This window comes from Vicugna pacos, unplaced genomic scaffold (assembly GCF_048564905.1).
Source record: "Vicugna pacos unplaced genomic scaffold, VicPac4 scaffold_21, whole genome shotgun sequence".
NCBI lineage: Eukaryota > Metazoa > Chordata > Mammalia > Artiodactyla > Camelidae > Vicugna > Vicugna pacos.
The window spans coordinates 13,079,793-13,095,771 of NW_027328742.1; the positions used below are offsets into that span (position 1 = coordinate 13,079,793).

Genomic DNA, 15,979 nt, shown 5'->3' on the forward strand with positions numbered 1-15,979 from the left:
CTGGGCCAGGTGAATGCCATGGGCATGACATCTGAGAACCACTGGTTACTTGAGTGTCTACGATGTGCCAGGCACTGTGCTTAGTCCTCCCTTGAGTTATCTCAGTAACAACACACCATAGGAGGGATAAGTTATCCTTGCTTCATATATAAAGAAATTGAGCCTTTACAAAGTTGACTAGTGATGGAGAAGTGGAATCCTTGTTAATTGCCTGAAAGTCAATTTTTTTCATAGTATCCAAGCTGTCTCTGGTTTAAACAGTCAGCTCTGATTTCTAGAGCAGGCTTCCTATATCCATCGTGGCATATTATAACAGTAAGTCTGTTGCTGACCTGAAAAGCTTCTTTTACACTGTTGATTGAAATGCAAAAGCACAATGTGAGAGCTGTCAGTTTCAGTTTTATTTGGGGACTTAGGACTATTGCCTGAGAGACACGAGGGTCACCCTCTTAGATGCCTCTAAGGAACTGCTCTGAAGACACAAGAGGGGAGGTCAGCATATACATGATTTTAGAGGTGTCATGCAATCAAGCACACAGCTTGGTAGAAGGTTGCTGCTGGTCACAAGACACAGACATCTTAGTGATCTTAGTGCTTCTCTTCCTAAGGGAAGATGCAGGAAATTGCATTCATAGAATTTTCTCCTGAAAATATCTACTTGAAGACCTGTCCTGACAGTTTTCCCAGAGCACAGTGTCTCATTCCTCATCTCCACCCTGAACTGTTTTCAGGGTGTGTTGAAGGTCGGCAAATTCAGTGGCTAATGACTCAACCCCCGTAGGGCCAGACAGTGAGTGACAACACAGACTCAGTCCATTTGGACAAATAAATATTTGGTAAGGATATTTTGTAGGCAGATTTGTCTGTTTCTTTCTACTCCTTCTGCAGGCAACACAACTGGCCAAGGGTTACTTGTGCCAGAAAACACATATGAGATCTCAAACAATTCTGCTGATAGTCAAAGGATAAAATGACATCATTAGAAGCCACCCAGAAAATTGATACTATCAACTTGTTTCTCTTGCAACTCATTCATTCATTTGTTCATTCATTCATTCATTAAATATATATGTGTGTCTACTATATGCCTGGTAATATTCTAGGTACCATGTGTACAGCAATGAACAAAACAGACAAAAATTTCTACTGTCTTGTAGTTTGTTTCCTAGTGGGCTCACATCTCTGCATGACCCCAGAGACCCAGTAGACTCATGAAAAGGTGAACTGGGCACAATATCATCGCAAGTAATCTTACCCTTCAGGGATATTCTCCAGCTGTCTTTTTATTCCTTCACATAACTCCTAGATAAAATGTTTCTCTGAGTTCTGTGAGTTGCTCTGGGAATTTAATTAAACTCAAGTTGGGGGCTCCTGGAAACCTCTGATTTAGAGCAGGTTGTTCAGAAGTACAGGTAAAAACCTGGGCTTGCAACTGGTATCTGAAGTTGGGAGAAGGAGCAGTCTTGTGGGACTGAGCCCTTTTCCTGTAAAATCCAATGCTATCTCAGGGTAGATAATGTCAGAATTGTGTTGAATTCTTGGACACCCTGCTGGTGTCCAAGAGTATTGTTTGTTTTATGTGTGGGAGAACAACTACCAAATGGGATTTTTGGGTCTCAGAGGACCAAAATGTTATATTAACTATAAATTTCATTTTAGACCATAAAAAAAGCATTAAAAATGTTTGTTGTAAAGTGGAAATTTTTGAATGTGATAGAACTGAGAACTGCCACTACAGATGGGATCAAACTGGGATGTGTCCTTTGTAGAATTGTACATGGCTAGTTACAAAAACTGGAAAATAGTGCTAAATCCTAGGCTTTTAGACCCCAAAAGAGCTTACAATTACTTTTTTTTTTACTTGCCATAACCAGATGGATACTTTGCAGGTCTCCACTGTGACAGTTCACTCTAATTCTCAGTTTGATTCTCTCTCTGGGATTTATAGATGTGCCAAAGGATCCTGCAGAATAACTGAGGGGAGAATTTCCTCTATGATTGTGGAGGAAAATTGTGCAGGGGAGGCAAAATTTTACTTTAGGGTCTGGGCCTGAAAATTAGACTGACATAAAACAAATTAACAGGAGAAAAGCATACACATTTATTTAGTATAAGTTTTATATCACAGGGAAGCCCTCATGAAGAAATAAAGACCCAAAGAAGTGGCAAAATCTAAATGATTTCTACAGGCTGAACAAAGAGAAGCAATTGTGAAACAGTGACTAAGAATATATGTGTAGGCAAAAGGAAGGACAGAGCTGGAGGGCTCACACATCTCAATTTAAAAACTTTCTACAAGCTACATGAATTAAAACAGTGAAGCACCAGCATAAATGCAGACACAGAGATCAGAGGAATAGAATAGAGAGTCCAGGGAAAAAAAAAAAACTGCTACATTTGTGGTTTTTGTAGGTAGGATAATGCCTTCCAAAACACTCATATTCTAATCCCTGGAACATGTGAATATATTTGGTTACAAGGGAAGTGGAAAGTAAGGTTGCTAATCAAGTGACTTTAAAATAGATTATACTGGATTATAGGCTGGACCTAACATAATCACAAGGATCCTTAAACATTGAAAACAGAGGCAGAAGGAGTCAGAGGGAGATGTGATTGTTAAAGAATGGTCATAGAGATGCAATGGTGCTAACTTTAAAGATGGAGGAGAGGGAACATGAATCATGGAATGTCGGCAGTGTCTAGAAGCTGAAAGAGTCAAGGAAAGGGTTTTCCCTGAGAGTCTCCAGAAAAGAACACAGCCCTGCCGACATCTTGATTTCAGCCCTGTCAGACCCATGTTGAGTCCACCTTCTAATCCTACAGAACTATAAGATAATATATTTGTATTGTTCTAAACCACTAAGTATGAAGTAACTTGTTACAGGGACAACAGGAAACCAAAACAATAATCAACTGATTTTTGACAAGGGTGCCAAGATAATTCAGTTGGGAAAGAATAATCTTTTCAACAAATGGTGTTGGAAAAACTAGATATTTACATTCAAAACAGTGAAGTTGATTCCCAATCTCACATCATATACAGAAAACAACTCAAAATGGGTCATAGGTCTACATTTAAGAACTAAAACTATAAAAATCTTAAAAGAAAAAGAGCAAATCTTTGTGACCATGGTTTTAGGCTATTAGGCTAGATTATTTCTTAGATAAGACACCAAAAGCAAGCAAGAAAAAAATACATAAATTGGACTTTATCAAATTTAAAACCCTTTGTTCATGAAAGTGCATCATCAAGAAAGTGCAAAGATAATCCAAAGAATGGGAGATAATATTTGCAAGTCATATTGCTGATAAGAGACTTGTATCCATATATAAGAACTCTTACAATTCAACAATAAAAAGACAAAAAATCTAATTAAAAATGGGCCAAAGATTTGAATAGATATTATTCCAAAGAAGAAAAACAAATGGCCAATAAGCACATGAAAAACTGATCAACATTACTAGTCATTAGGAAAATGTATCAAAATCAGAGTATTATAACACTTCAGAAACACTAGCATTGCTAATATTACAAAGGCAGACAACTTGTTTTGGTGAAAATAAGAAAAAAATTAGAACCCTCACACCATGCTGGTGGGATTGAAAAATGGTGTAGCTAATGTGAGACAGTCTGGCAGTTCTTAAAAATGTTATATATAGATTTACCATGTGACTATGCAATTCTGCTCCTAGACTTCTACTCAAAATTTGTTCATAGCAGCATTGTTCATAATTGCCAAAAGGAAAAAATTAAGTATCTATCAACTGATGAATAGGTAAACAAAATATAGTGTGTCTATATAAAGGAATATTGCTAAGCAATAAAAAAGAATAAAATAATGAAACATGCTACCACATGGAAGAAAAAGAAAAAAAGAATTATTTTAACAAGGTCTCTTTGTGCAGAATTCTTTTGGTCTCAACTTCCTGTCTTTGATAATAAGAATGTTTCTTTTCTCCTGGTATTGGGAGGGCAGCTCTCACATGAGAGTTTTAACTCTTGTTTTAAGGAAGTAAAGGGGAGCTCAAACTGTACTTGGGTATCTACTGTTTTATTTTTTTAATGCCATTAGTTTAAAATAATTCTTAAGCCAAAGTGGCATATTGGGATGGTATATTCTACCACCCTTCATCTGTCACTGCCTTCTAAACCACAGGTCCTTTCCCACACCTCACAGGCTTCGAATTACTTGTCCATTTGTAGCTGGGAAATGGGAAATAGATTTTTTTTCCTCAGTGTTTGAATTTAATTAGCTTCACTCCCAGTTCCTCTTCAATTCATGAGCCAGTTTAATTTTCTTAATATCATCTAGCATTAACTAAAATTATTTCTATACTTTTTGTTTATTTACTGTGTATCTCTCCCTTCTAAATGAAGACTCCATAAGAGTCAACCTTATCAACCTCACTGCTGTATTCCAATGCCTAGACAGCACCAAGGGCTCAAGAAATATTTTATTAATACAAGAATAAATGGCCAAGCAGCATTAAGGCTTCCTAATACTAAATGCATTTTAAAGACAAATATGTTGTGGCTCAGCAAGCTTCCATCACTTGCCAACCCAGCCAAGATTCCTGCTCAGATCTTCCTTATTCCAATAACAATGGCCTTGACCATATCTCACAGGTTTATAACAGAGAATGACCTCCTTTGGTACTGGTTGCCATAAACATCTCACTCTTTCATTTGTAGGTGAGGTCTCCTTAAATCATGGAGAGAAGAAATCACACTGTCACTGAGTTCATCCTGGTGGGCTTCACAACAGACCCTGTGATGCAGCTGGTCCTCTTTGTGATGTTCCTTGGTGTCTACTCTGTGACCCTGGTAGGAAATACCACTCTCATGGTGTTGATCTGTAATGACTCAAGGCTGTGCACACCCATGTACTTTTTCACTGGGAATCTGTCTTTACTGGATCTCTGGTATTCCTCTCTCTACACCCCAAAGATCCTCGTGACCTGCATCTCTGAAGACAAAAGCATCTCCTTTCCTGGCTGTGCAGCTCAGTTCTTCTTCTCTGCTGGGTTCGGGTAGAGTGAGTTTTACCTATTGGCTGCCATGGCTTATGACCGCTATGTGGCCATCTCCAACCCCTGCTGTATGCTCAGGCCATGCCAAGGAGATGGTGCATCTACTTGGTTATCTACTCCTACACTGGAGGTTTTGTCAATGCAATAATACACACCAGCATCACACTCACTTTGAGTTTTTGTGGTGACAATGTTGTTGATGACTTTTTCTGTGATGTCCCACCCCTAGTGAAGTTGGCATGTGATGTGAAAGAGACCTACCAGGATGTGCTGTACTTTCTCCTGGCCTCCAACATCATCATACCAGCTCTGCTTATCCTGGCCTCCTGCCTCTTCATCATAGCTGCCATCCAGAGGATCCACTTTCCCCAGGGCCGCTTTAAAGCCTTCTCCACCTGCTCCTCCCACTGGTCTCTGTCACCTTGTACTATGGCTCCATTCTCTACATCTACTCTCAGCCAGCTATTCCCTCAATAGGGACAAATTGGTGCCCACATTTTACACTGTGCTGTTCCCCATGCTGAACCCCATGCTCTACAGTCTGAGGAATAAAGACATGAAAGAAGCTCTGAAGAAACTCTTCAAGGTAACATAATGTGAAGCCTAAATTACATACATTTCTCAAATCAGTGCTCAGTGCAAATAAAATGCTTCAGGAGAGGCATATGGAGAGGCATTAATAAAACATTTGTTTATCTAGTCAAAGAAATCCAGTGAAAAATATTTTCTTTTGTTGCATTGCTTTGTTTTGCTTTAATGATCATGCTATAATCTATTCTACAAAAGATGGATTCAATGTAATATTAGTGTATTTTTCAAAGAACAACATCAAGGTTTAATGTGATATAGAATATTATGTATTGCTTCTGGAATCCTAAATGGTTGAATGTTAATTTATTATCTCCCCTGAGATAGATCCAATTTTTTCCACCTACTTAATGAGGTATTAAGGAAATGTGAAGAAAATATTAAATTGATTCTTGAGATTTGTGGAATATACCACAAATCCTTCTTGTTCAGTACCCACAGAGTATCTGTGGTAATGGAAAAGAAAGGAATGTGAAGAATATTGTGATGGAAAAAGAGAGGGCAGTGGCATGTTATTTAAAAGTCTGCTAAGATTCAAAGTCAAACTATATGCACAAAACCCTACCAATTCCTCTTTTCTCTTTCTAAAACCTCTCACAGATAATCCAGCTGATAATTTGTATGAAAATCGAGTACTGCCAAGAAGCAAAATACAACACTGTAGAACATCAAACAGCTCAGTATTTTGGATTTAAAATAGTTTAATCACAACAAAATAATAATAAATAATTAAAAATGATTTGATCACAATGTTTCATCTTTTAAGTATAACCTGTTGTATTTACTTGAAATGTTGCAACATTTACAAACATGTTTATAAGCCAATATGTGGAAAGTGCAATGAGAGCTTGCTGCCAAAAGATAACCTTCATCTCTGGCAACTTCTGGTCTGTGTTGTTTTCCAGAAGGCCTCTTTGACATCTTTGTTTCTCAGGCTATAGATGAGAGGGTTAAGCAGTGGGTTGACCACAGTGTAGAACAGGGCAGCCACTTTGTCTTTCCCCAGGGAGTAGGTGGAACTTCACCTTGAATACATGAAGAGCAAGGATCCATAGAAGAGCATGACCGAGATGAGGTGTGATGCACAGATGGAAAAGGCTTTGTGCCTTCCTGAGGCTATGTGGATCCTCAGAATAGCCAGGAGGATGTTGAAATAGGAAATCAGGATGGCAAGAATGTTGGAGAGGACAGTGAAGCCCATCACTCCCATGAGGACCTTTTCGTAGACCTGGGTGTCTCTACAAGACATTTTCACCAATGGCAGTGCATCACAGAAGAAGTGGTCGATGATATTTTTGCCACAGAACCTCAGGTGAAAGGTGTTGGTGGCGTGGGCGATGGCATTCAAGAAGCCTCCTGTGTAGGAGCCAGCAACGAGTCCGGTACAGAGAGACCTGGACATAGTGCTTGAGTAGAGTAACAGGTTACAGATGGCCGCGTGGCAGTCATAGGCCATGGCCGCTAGGAGATGACACTCACTGTAAGTCACAACACAGGAAAAGAACAGCTGGGCTCCACACCCAGCCAGGGAAGTGCACTTATCTTCTGAGACACAATTTGCCAGGATTTGGGAGTATGCACAGAAGTGTACCAGAAATCCAAAAAAGACAGACTGTCAATGAAAAAATACATAGGTGTGTGCAGGTGGGAGTCAACATGGATCAAGATAACTAGAGTCATGTTCCCTGACAAGGTGGTCATGTAGAGCACCAGGAATATTCCAGATAGAATCAGCTGCCACTGGGGGTCTGAAGAGAGACCAGTAAGGTAAATTCAGTCAGGACAGTGCGATTTCCTATTTCCATGTCCACAGAGGGGAAAGTCTGATAACAGTCATGAGAAAAAATAAAATAGTGATTTTTGTTTTGAAAGAATTAAAGGTATATGGATCAAGTCAACAATTCATGAACCCCTTACTGTCTAGATAAAATGATAAAAAATTCAGTCTGTGACTTGGAAAGACCATCGGAATGGGAGTCGGGGTCTGATTTTGGAATTAGGGCTTTTACTTACTAATTGTTTCACGCAGGGCAAGTCCCTTTGTCTCACCCAGCAGGTGAGAAAAATGATGAGCTACGACAGGTGGTCTGATGGATTTAAGGAGATGTAAAGGAAAGCATCCAGCCAAATGCCGGGCCCACAGTGAGCACCCAACATGTGAGTGTCTCGGGGGGGTCAGTGAGTGTTTACATGTCAGGCACATGCTGGTCGCTTTACAAATGCCAGTTCACTGTGCTACTCCTGCCACTGTTAATACAGACTAGTACAAACATGACTCACTGTGCTCAGAGTATCCTCAGTTCTATACTTAACTACTTAATTCTTTCCACAATGTATATGGTAAGTATTATTATAATCCTCATGTAATTTAAGAAACATTTCCAAGGCCCCAGAACTAGTCAACAGCAGCTGGTATTTGAACCTCAAATTTTCTTTATGAAAAGTATGTGCTTTTAGCTGTTAAGCCACTTGCCTCTCTTATTAGTAAATATATTGTTTCTCTTGTTCCCCAATTAAGGCAATCCTATAATCCTCCGACAACCTGAATTTCTTCACCTATGAAAATAGATTTTTTTAAAAAAGTGTTTTTATTCCATGTTTTTCTCTAGTTAACATGAGATATACATATACATATGTGTATATATGGTTTAAACATTTTTTGATACAGTAGGTGGTGAATAGTAGGAAGAACCAAATTTTTGGTGTTAAAGATATATTGAGAAACCATGAATCCTTCAGAGTTTGTATCTTGAACTTGCACAGCTCTCAGAGAGAAGGTAAAAGAAGATATTTAATGTCAAACACTATAGAATTAGTGCTAATGCCCCAGTGACCAGCTTACTTCCCCCCAGGCAGAGACACAATGAGAGCAAACTAAAATTAAGAAGATTGTGTTTTACTTAAATGTTAAAACACTTATCTTTGAGCTAAGCCAGGAACAATGTTATGACTAGAATGCAAATCCAAGTTTCCTACTTCAAGTTCTATTGTTTTCACTTGTTACTTTGTGAGATATCTCTCAGAGATTGGGTATCCTAACCTTTCAAATGTAGCTAATAGGTTCAGAGAGGGTGTGACTTGATTGATGACACTGTGGTTAAAGAGGACCATTCCATTTCTTTACAGTATCTAATGGATCACGTCTCATGAACACACAAAGCACAGATGCTCTAGTCATACATCCAAGGTTCTGGAAAGTGGCTTTAACTTAAACCTCTACAAATCTTTTCCTCACCACTTGTTTTCACCTACTAGAACTTCTACCAAACTACATCACTCACATGATTGGTTCCCACACATCCCGGGAGCTCCCCAGTTACAGTACTGGGTTGTTATTTATTTGTACAACTTCCTTCTGAATATGCTCAAGCTTGAGTAGAATTATCTTGGCAGGAATTTTTGGTTATTAAATTTGTAGCAGATAAAATGGTGGGTCATGGACACCACCTCAATGGTTACTATAAACTATTTCTGCTATGTTATCACTTGTCTAAGGAATTTTTTTAAAAGTCTGGAACTTCTGAAGCTCATTTTTAATACAATATTATTTGGGGTGGGAACCTAAAATATCTGGACAGAGCCGATTACTACTGTAGTAGTAGTAGTAGTAGTAGTAAACTACTGACTTAAAGAGACAAATAACAAAAAAATTAATGTTCTCGGTTTTTGTGCATATATATCTAAGCTTAAAGTCTTCTCAGAAGAAAAGATGTATAAATTTGATCCGAAAAATGAGCGCAATACAGCCCATTGTTGGGGGGAATGAGAAGGGAGAGCACTTTCATGAGAAGGAAAAACATGTATCAGGTCCCTCACATGAGAGAGTCTGGAGAGTTGAAGATGCCGACAGGGGCTAAATAAAGATGGCAAGGAAAGAGGAACCAGAATGAGCCATAGAGTTATCAGTGCACAAAACTCACTGGAAGCCAGATTAGGGATTTTGGCCTTAAAACCAGCACAAATGGTAGTCATCACCATTATGAGAAAGGGACACAAGCTGGTTAACATTTTCAAGGTTTACTCTTGCCTCAGATCATAGAATGGATTAAAAGAGAGGAAAATTGGTGGGAATATAGTTCGGTGCAGCCATTATGGAAAACAACATGGAGATTTCTCCAAAAACTAAAAATAGATTTACCATATGATCCAGCAATCCCACTCCTGTGTGTATATCCAGAGTGAACTCTAATTAGAAAAGACACATGCACCCCAAAGTCCACAGCAGCACTAGCCAAAACATGGAAGCAGCCTAAGTGTCCATCAGCTGATGACTGGATAAAGAATTTGTGGTATATTTACATAATGGAATACTACTCAGCCATAAAAAACGAAATCATGCCACTTGCAGCAACATGGATGGACCTGGAGATCATCATTCTAAGTGAAGTAAGCCAGAAAGAGAAAGAAAAATACCACATGATATCACTTATATGTGGAACCTTAAAAAAAAGACACAAATGAATTTATTTACTAAACAGAAACAGACTCACAGACATAATAAACAAATTTATGGTTACTAGGGGGATGGGGTGGGGAGGGATAAATTGGGAATTTGGGATTTGTAGATACTAACTACTATATATGACTACTATATATAAAATAGGTAAACAACAACTTCCTACTGTATAGCACTGGGCAATATATTCAGTATCTTGTAGTAACTTATAATGAAAAAGAATATGAAAATGAATATATGTATGTATATGTATGATTGAAACATTATGCTGTACAGCAGAGATTGACACAACATTGTAAATTGACTATACTTCCACTAAATTTTTTAAAATTAAAAAAATAGCTAAATTAAGAAAAAAATAAAAGAGAAGAAAAATCCCTTCTTACATACAGAACTTCTCTGAAATCCTTCATCTCCATGACCTGTTGAGGCCAGTTTCTGATAAAGGTAGGACAGATGTACTCAAACTCATTGAATTACTAGGGATTATGTAAACTGGGAACTTATCCTGATAAACAAGACTCAAAGATTCTCAATCTCAATTTCTCTTCTAACCAGGAATGTGTATTTATACAGTAATTTAACCTTATACTAGAAATATATTAAAGACAAAATCCCTTCAAAGGATTGGTTGGTAATGAAAGCATCCCCTGTGTATTTTGGTAAGAAAACTACAAGAAACTACAAAATCTTGAAAAGAGTGGGTAAATAAAATTGATATGCCTTAGAACATTCTATTAAAAGCCTGAATCGTAGTCACCATTCTGACTTCTTTGTGAAACATAACTGTATCACAAACTAATCATATTATATTTGGTACCAAACCTCTAATATGGAAAAGAAGAAGCGATAAATTAACCACTAACCAATGATCTACATGATACATACTTCTTAAGTGACCACAATTCTTCACTGATTTCATGATATCAGGGGTAGATTCTGTTATGCTACCTTTCGATCTGGGATGGCCTTGTGACTTGTTTTGGCCACCAGTTTACAACATAGGCAGCACCATGCAGATGCCAGGCCTCAATCTCAAGAGACACTGCAAGCTTCTCTTCTCACTTTTGGAATTCTGCTACCACAATGTAAGTAAGCCTCGGTTCACTTGCTGAATAATGACACTTGTGGCTGCATCCTTTTTGGGACCCAGCAGACAGCAAGCTGGACCTGTGATGTGGGAGTGGGGCCATTCCATTCTTCATAATCCAGCCCTCACTGACCTTATGGCTAAACACAGACATAGCAGGAAGCCCAGCTGAGAGCAGACGGGGCTGCTCTAGGCAGCCTTGCAGGGCTGACAGGGCTGGGATACGCAGCCTCGCATGGCTGCACAATTGAAAGGGCACCCGAGTTCAAATCCTGATTCTGTTCCTTGGTAGCTCTGTCACCTTGAGAAAGTCCTTAACAGCCCCCAACCCACATTTCTTCACTTTAAAAAAGGTAAGAGAACTATCAGAGCTATGGATGTAACATGCTTGGCCTTGTGTGTCACCAGAAAGTATACCTAAATTATGGTAGCTATTTTTATCCTGAGAAAAATGAATTACATCTGATTTACTTTTAAAATCTGAGCTCAAGAAAAAAACAAAACAAAACAAAAGGCCAAGTATCCACCAAGAGACAGTGTAAGCCAGAATAACAGTGTCCTTCATAATCTTTCTGCAATCCTGAAAGTTTTTTTTTTTTTTGACCACCTACTCGCATGCATTTCACAAGGAATTGACAGGTTTGGAAGTGAGAATTCGATCTGCCTTGGACTGATGGGTCCTATGATAGGGACAGAGCTAATCACCTGTGTGTTTTCTTTCCTTTTTTTTTTTTTATTGAAGTGTAGTTGCTTTACAGTATTGGTTAGTTTCAGGTGTGCAGCATAGAGATTCAGTTATTTTTTCTGATTAGATTCCATTGTAGGTTGTTACAAGATAATTTCCTGTGCTATACAGTAAATCCTTATTGCTTATCTATTAGAAGTATGGATTAGCAGCTACAAACCTGTATGCTTTTAAGAGTGCCACCTGTCTTCCCTGTAACACAGTCTCACCCACATGCCAAAGCGATTGATCCCTTTCCAGCACCCACCTTCTATGATTTCAGTTTGTTAAAGCCTCTTAGAGAATCTATCATAAATATAAGAATAGATAACCTCACCTACAACAATACAGTGTGCGGAAGAGATTAATGACCCTCATACATGCACGTATCTTTGGAGACATCAGACATCTTGGTTGAAGTGAGAGAGGGAGTGTATCTTATTTTAACATCATGATTTGCATTGTCATCCTTGTTTCCATAAAAATCAATCATGTGAGCTGTGTACATACCTTAACCTCTTTACCAGGAAAATCATTAATTGCCCTGAAACTCTTCTACTGCTGGATCTCTTTGAAAACCTCACAAAAGCAATACATCTTCTCCCCAACATCCAAAACTGCACATAGGCTTAAGCACACAAAATTTTAGATGGTTCAACAAATCCCCAAAAATCTATCCATAATTTCTGTGGTTATGCTTTGCAATTAAAATTTCTACCACAAATTTCTACCACTATAATATGCCCAAGTTACATTCTATAACTATAAGAGATAAGTAATAAATACTTCTAACTTGACACATTTACATCTGAACTGCTAATCTTCAGTCCCCCAAACTGATCTATCTGCTCATTCCTCATATTAAGTAAGAAATTTTACTCTTCTTCTTTCTCAAGACACTAACTGGGAATCAATCAACTCTCTTTTTCTCCCACCTTCTCTTCAAACTCCCCAAAAACCCCAGTGCCCTTACCTTCAGAACATATCCTGAACCTTAGCACTTTTCATCATCTCCACTGATACAACCATGGTCCAAACTACCACCATTTTTGCCAAGAACATTGCAAAATCCTTCTAGCTGGTCTGTACACTCATTCTTCTGTAGTCTATTTTCAGTATAGTAGTCCATGGAGTCCTTTACAAACACACAAACAAAAAGTAAGTCATTTCACTCCTGCTCTTAAAACAACCCTACAAATCTATCAACTTATTCTAAGTTAAAGTCAAATTCCATACAGTGGCCTCAAGATCCTCTATGAGTAAACCCTCTATTACCTACAAGTTCTTATCTCCTAAGTCTCCCCCATCCTTCATTCTCTTCCAGCCTTGGAAAAAAAAAAAAACACTTTGAACTTTCCCAGAATCCCAGTAGTACTACAGACTGTTCCCATCTAGCATGCATAGCAGTTTTCCAGCAGTTGCTTATTTTGTTTATTTCTGAGACCACAGGCTCTTATCAATGACATAAAGACTATCCTAAAAATAAATAAATTAATAATAATAATAATAATAATAATAATAATAATAATAATAATAACAACAACAACAACAACAACTACGATTCTGGGAAAGTTGAAAGTGGTTTTTGTTTTTTTTTTCCCAGTTTTTAATATTACTTGACAGTTTGTAAACTGCTTGTAATTATATAATATTTCAATCTCTTATATGGAATACTGATTCGAGTTATGGACTCACTGTCATGTTTAGGTGGATGAAATGGCTTGCTTCTAGTCAAGCAACTCATGGGTGAGGAGACAAGAAGCAAGCCCAGGGATTCTGGCTCCAGAGGCACATAGTTATTTGTTAGGAGGGAGAGGTACTTATGAGGTCATAAGCGAACTACCTACTGTAAAACGCCCTGCAAAATACATTTATATTTCTTTTCTTATCTTCACACTTTTGCTTGCTATGATACAAAGATTTCCTTGACAATGTATGTAGGAAAGAACAAACATCTTTATTTAGAGTCACTGAAGGATTCCAATAAAAGAATATTTTCACCAAGAATTAAAAGAACCAAGGACAAAAGAACTGCTGTATGAAGCAGACAGAAATGGACATATAGATAGAGACAGACAGATGAGCAGAGAGACAGACTTCAAAAAGCTTTACATCGAAGAGAGAATTCAGAGTGAAACTCTGAGCTAAACCAATCATTGACACAAGGTCATATTAATGTTTGGATTTCTTTGTTCGGTTTATGTATGACTTAATGAAAAATGAAAGGATGCTTTATTTTGATGGATCACATTTCCTAATTCAAGTAGTCTTTATACTTACAGAACATGGAGTTTACCAAAATAAACAAGCCCTGGTGCTGATAAGCGGTACATCATTTTGCTAAGGCTGCTGTAACAAAATGCCGCAGGCTGGTGTCGTAAACAGAGGAACTGTACTCCTCACGGTTCTGGTGGCTAAAAAGGCCAGGATGAGGGGCCGTCAGGGCCGATCTGTTTTGACGCCTCTCCCCGCTGCACACACACGGTCAGCTTCTGGCTTCATCCTCACGGGGTCTGTTTTCTGTACACAAGCATCCCTGGTATTTCTCCGTGTGTCCAAGTTTCCGATCTTTGTTTTTGTAAAGACACCACTCAGATGGGACTAGGGCTCATCCTAACCACCTCATTTTAAGCCAGTTACCTTTGTGACGGCTCTGTCCCCAGATGCAGCCACCTCCCAGGCCACTGGAGGGTAGGGCTTTGACATGAGGATTTTGGAGGGTTACAACGGAGGCTGTAGCACCAAGGATTGATAGGGGGTTTCCTGAAAAGCAAGACAGGGCAGCATGGCCTGGACAGACAGAGGCGCATATGAAGGGAAAACCTTATAGCTCCCCAGATAATTCCTGGAAAAGCCTAATTGGCACAATTTGGGGTTCCTATTATCAGATACATGTGACCACATATACGATTACACTGTGACTTACGTCCATGTTGCGAGTCCACTTCTAAAGAAATGCTCCTCATTTCATCATATCCTAATGACTAGATTACTCCCATAATCCAAATGAACTTTAATTGTGTCTCTGGAGACTGAGGTGTCTGGTTCTGGGCTATTCTGTGGGAGGGGTCCCCAAGGGCTGCTGAGGAAATACATCTATTGGGTCCAACAGAACAGGCCAAGGCATCAGAGGAGGGGGTAGAGGGTATCGCTTCCCGGAGTGTCCTTCCTGACCAAGGTAAGCAGCTGGCCTCAGGGGCAACTAAGTGGTTTGGCTTCTCTGTGATCTGAGTTGTGACCTCAGACATGACCCGGGGCGTCCACTTGAAGGAAGGTTTGTCCTGAGCAGTTGGAGCTCGGATAGAAGTAGATGATACTTCGGGGAAAACCTGCCTCAAATGATAAAAGTAATTAACCATTAATTAACTTTAGAAATATTAATTAAGTGCCAATTCGATGTTAGGAACAGTTTTCTACTTTGGGATTCAGCAGTCAACAAAAAGCAAAGAAATCTTTTTGGTCCGTGGTTAATGCATTCTAGTGGGGAAAAATATACAACTTAATAAACTAGAGTTAGAAGATGACTGTAAGTCTTGGGGAAAACAGAGCAGGGTCTGAGCAGAATAATAAAGATGGGGATGGTTGGTCAGAAGAGGATATGGAATTTAAAAGAGAGTGATAAGAATGGGCAGAAATGTCAGAAAATGACATTTGATTGGGACTTACGAGAGACGAGAGTGTGAGTCTGGCAAATATCTGGGGAAGAGTGTCTCAAGGGAAAAGACAGTTCAAATATTTTGATGCTGGGGCAGGGCTGCTGCTTTTGAGAAATAGAAAGCAAGGCTGCAAGAGAGTGAAGGATGGGGGAGTCTTAGGAGTTAAGAACTTGTAGGTAATAGAGGGTTTACTCATAGAGGAACTTGAGGCCACTGTATGGAATTTAACTTAGAATAAGTTGATAGATTTGTAGGGTTGTTTTAAGAGCAGGAGTGAAATTGACTTACTTTCTGTTTGTGTGTTCGTAAAGGACCTCATGGACTACTGTACTATATATAAAGTCCATAGAGACGTACACGCATGCATTACACACATCACAGACAAAGACAGACAGACATACACTTAAGCCAAGCATGCAAAATAAAAATCCCTC

The 15,979-nt window shown here is 38.8% G+C and overlaps 2 pseudogenes; one reads left to right on the forward strand and one right to left on the reverse strand.

Moving 5' to 3' along the window:
- Positions 1–4,711: 4,711 nt before the first annotated feature.
- Positions 4,712–6,358, forward strand: LOC140694277 (olfactory receptor 9G19-like; annotated as a pseudogene).
- Positions 6,359–6,487: 129 nt separating this feature from the next.
- Positions 6,488–7,424, reverse strand: LOC140694325 (olfactory receptor 9G4-like; annotated as a pseudogene).
- Between the last annotated feature and the right edge of the window lie 8,555 nt (positions 7,425–15,979).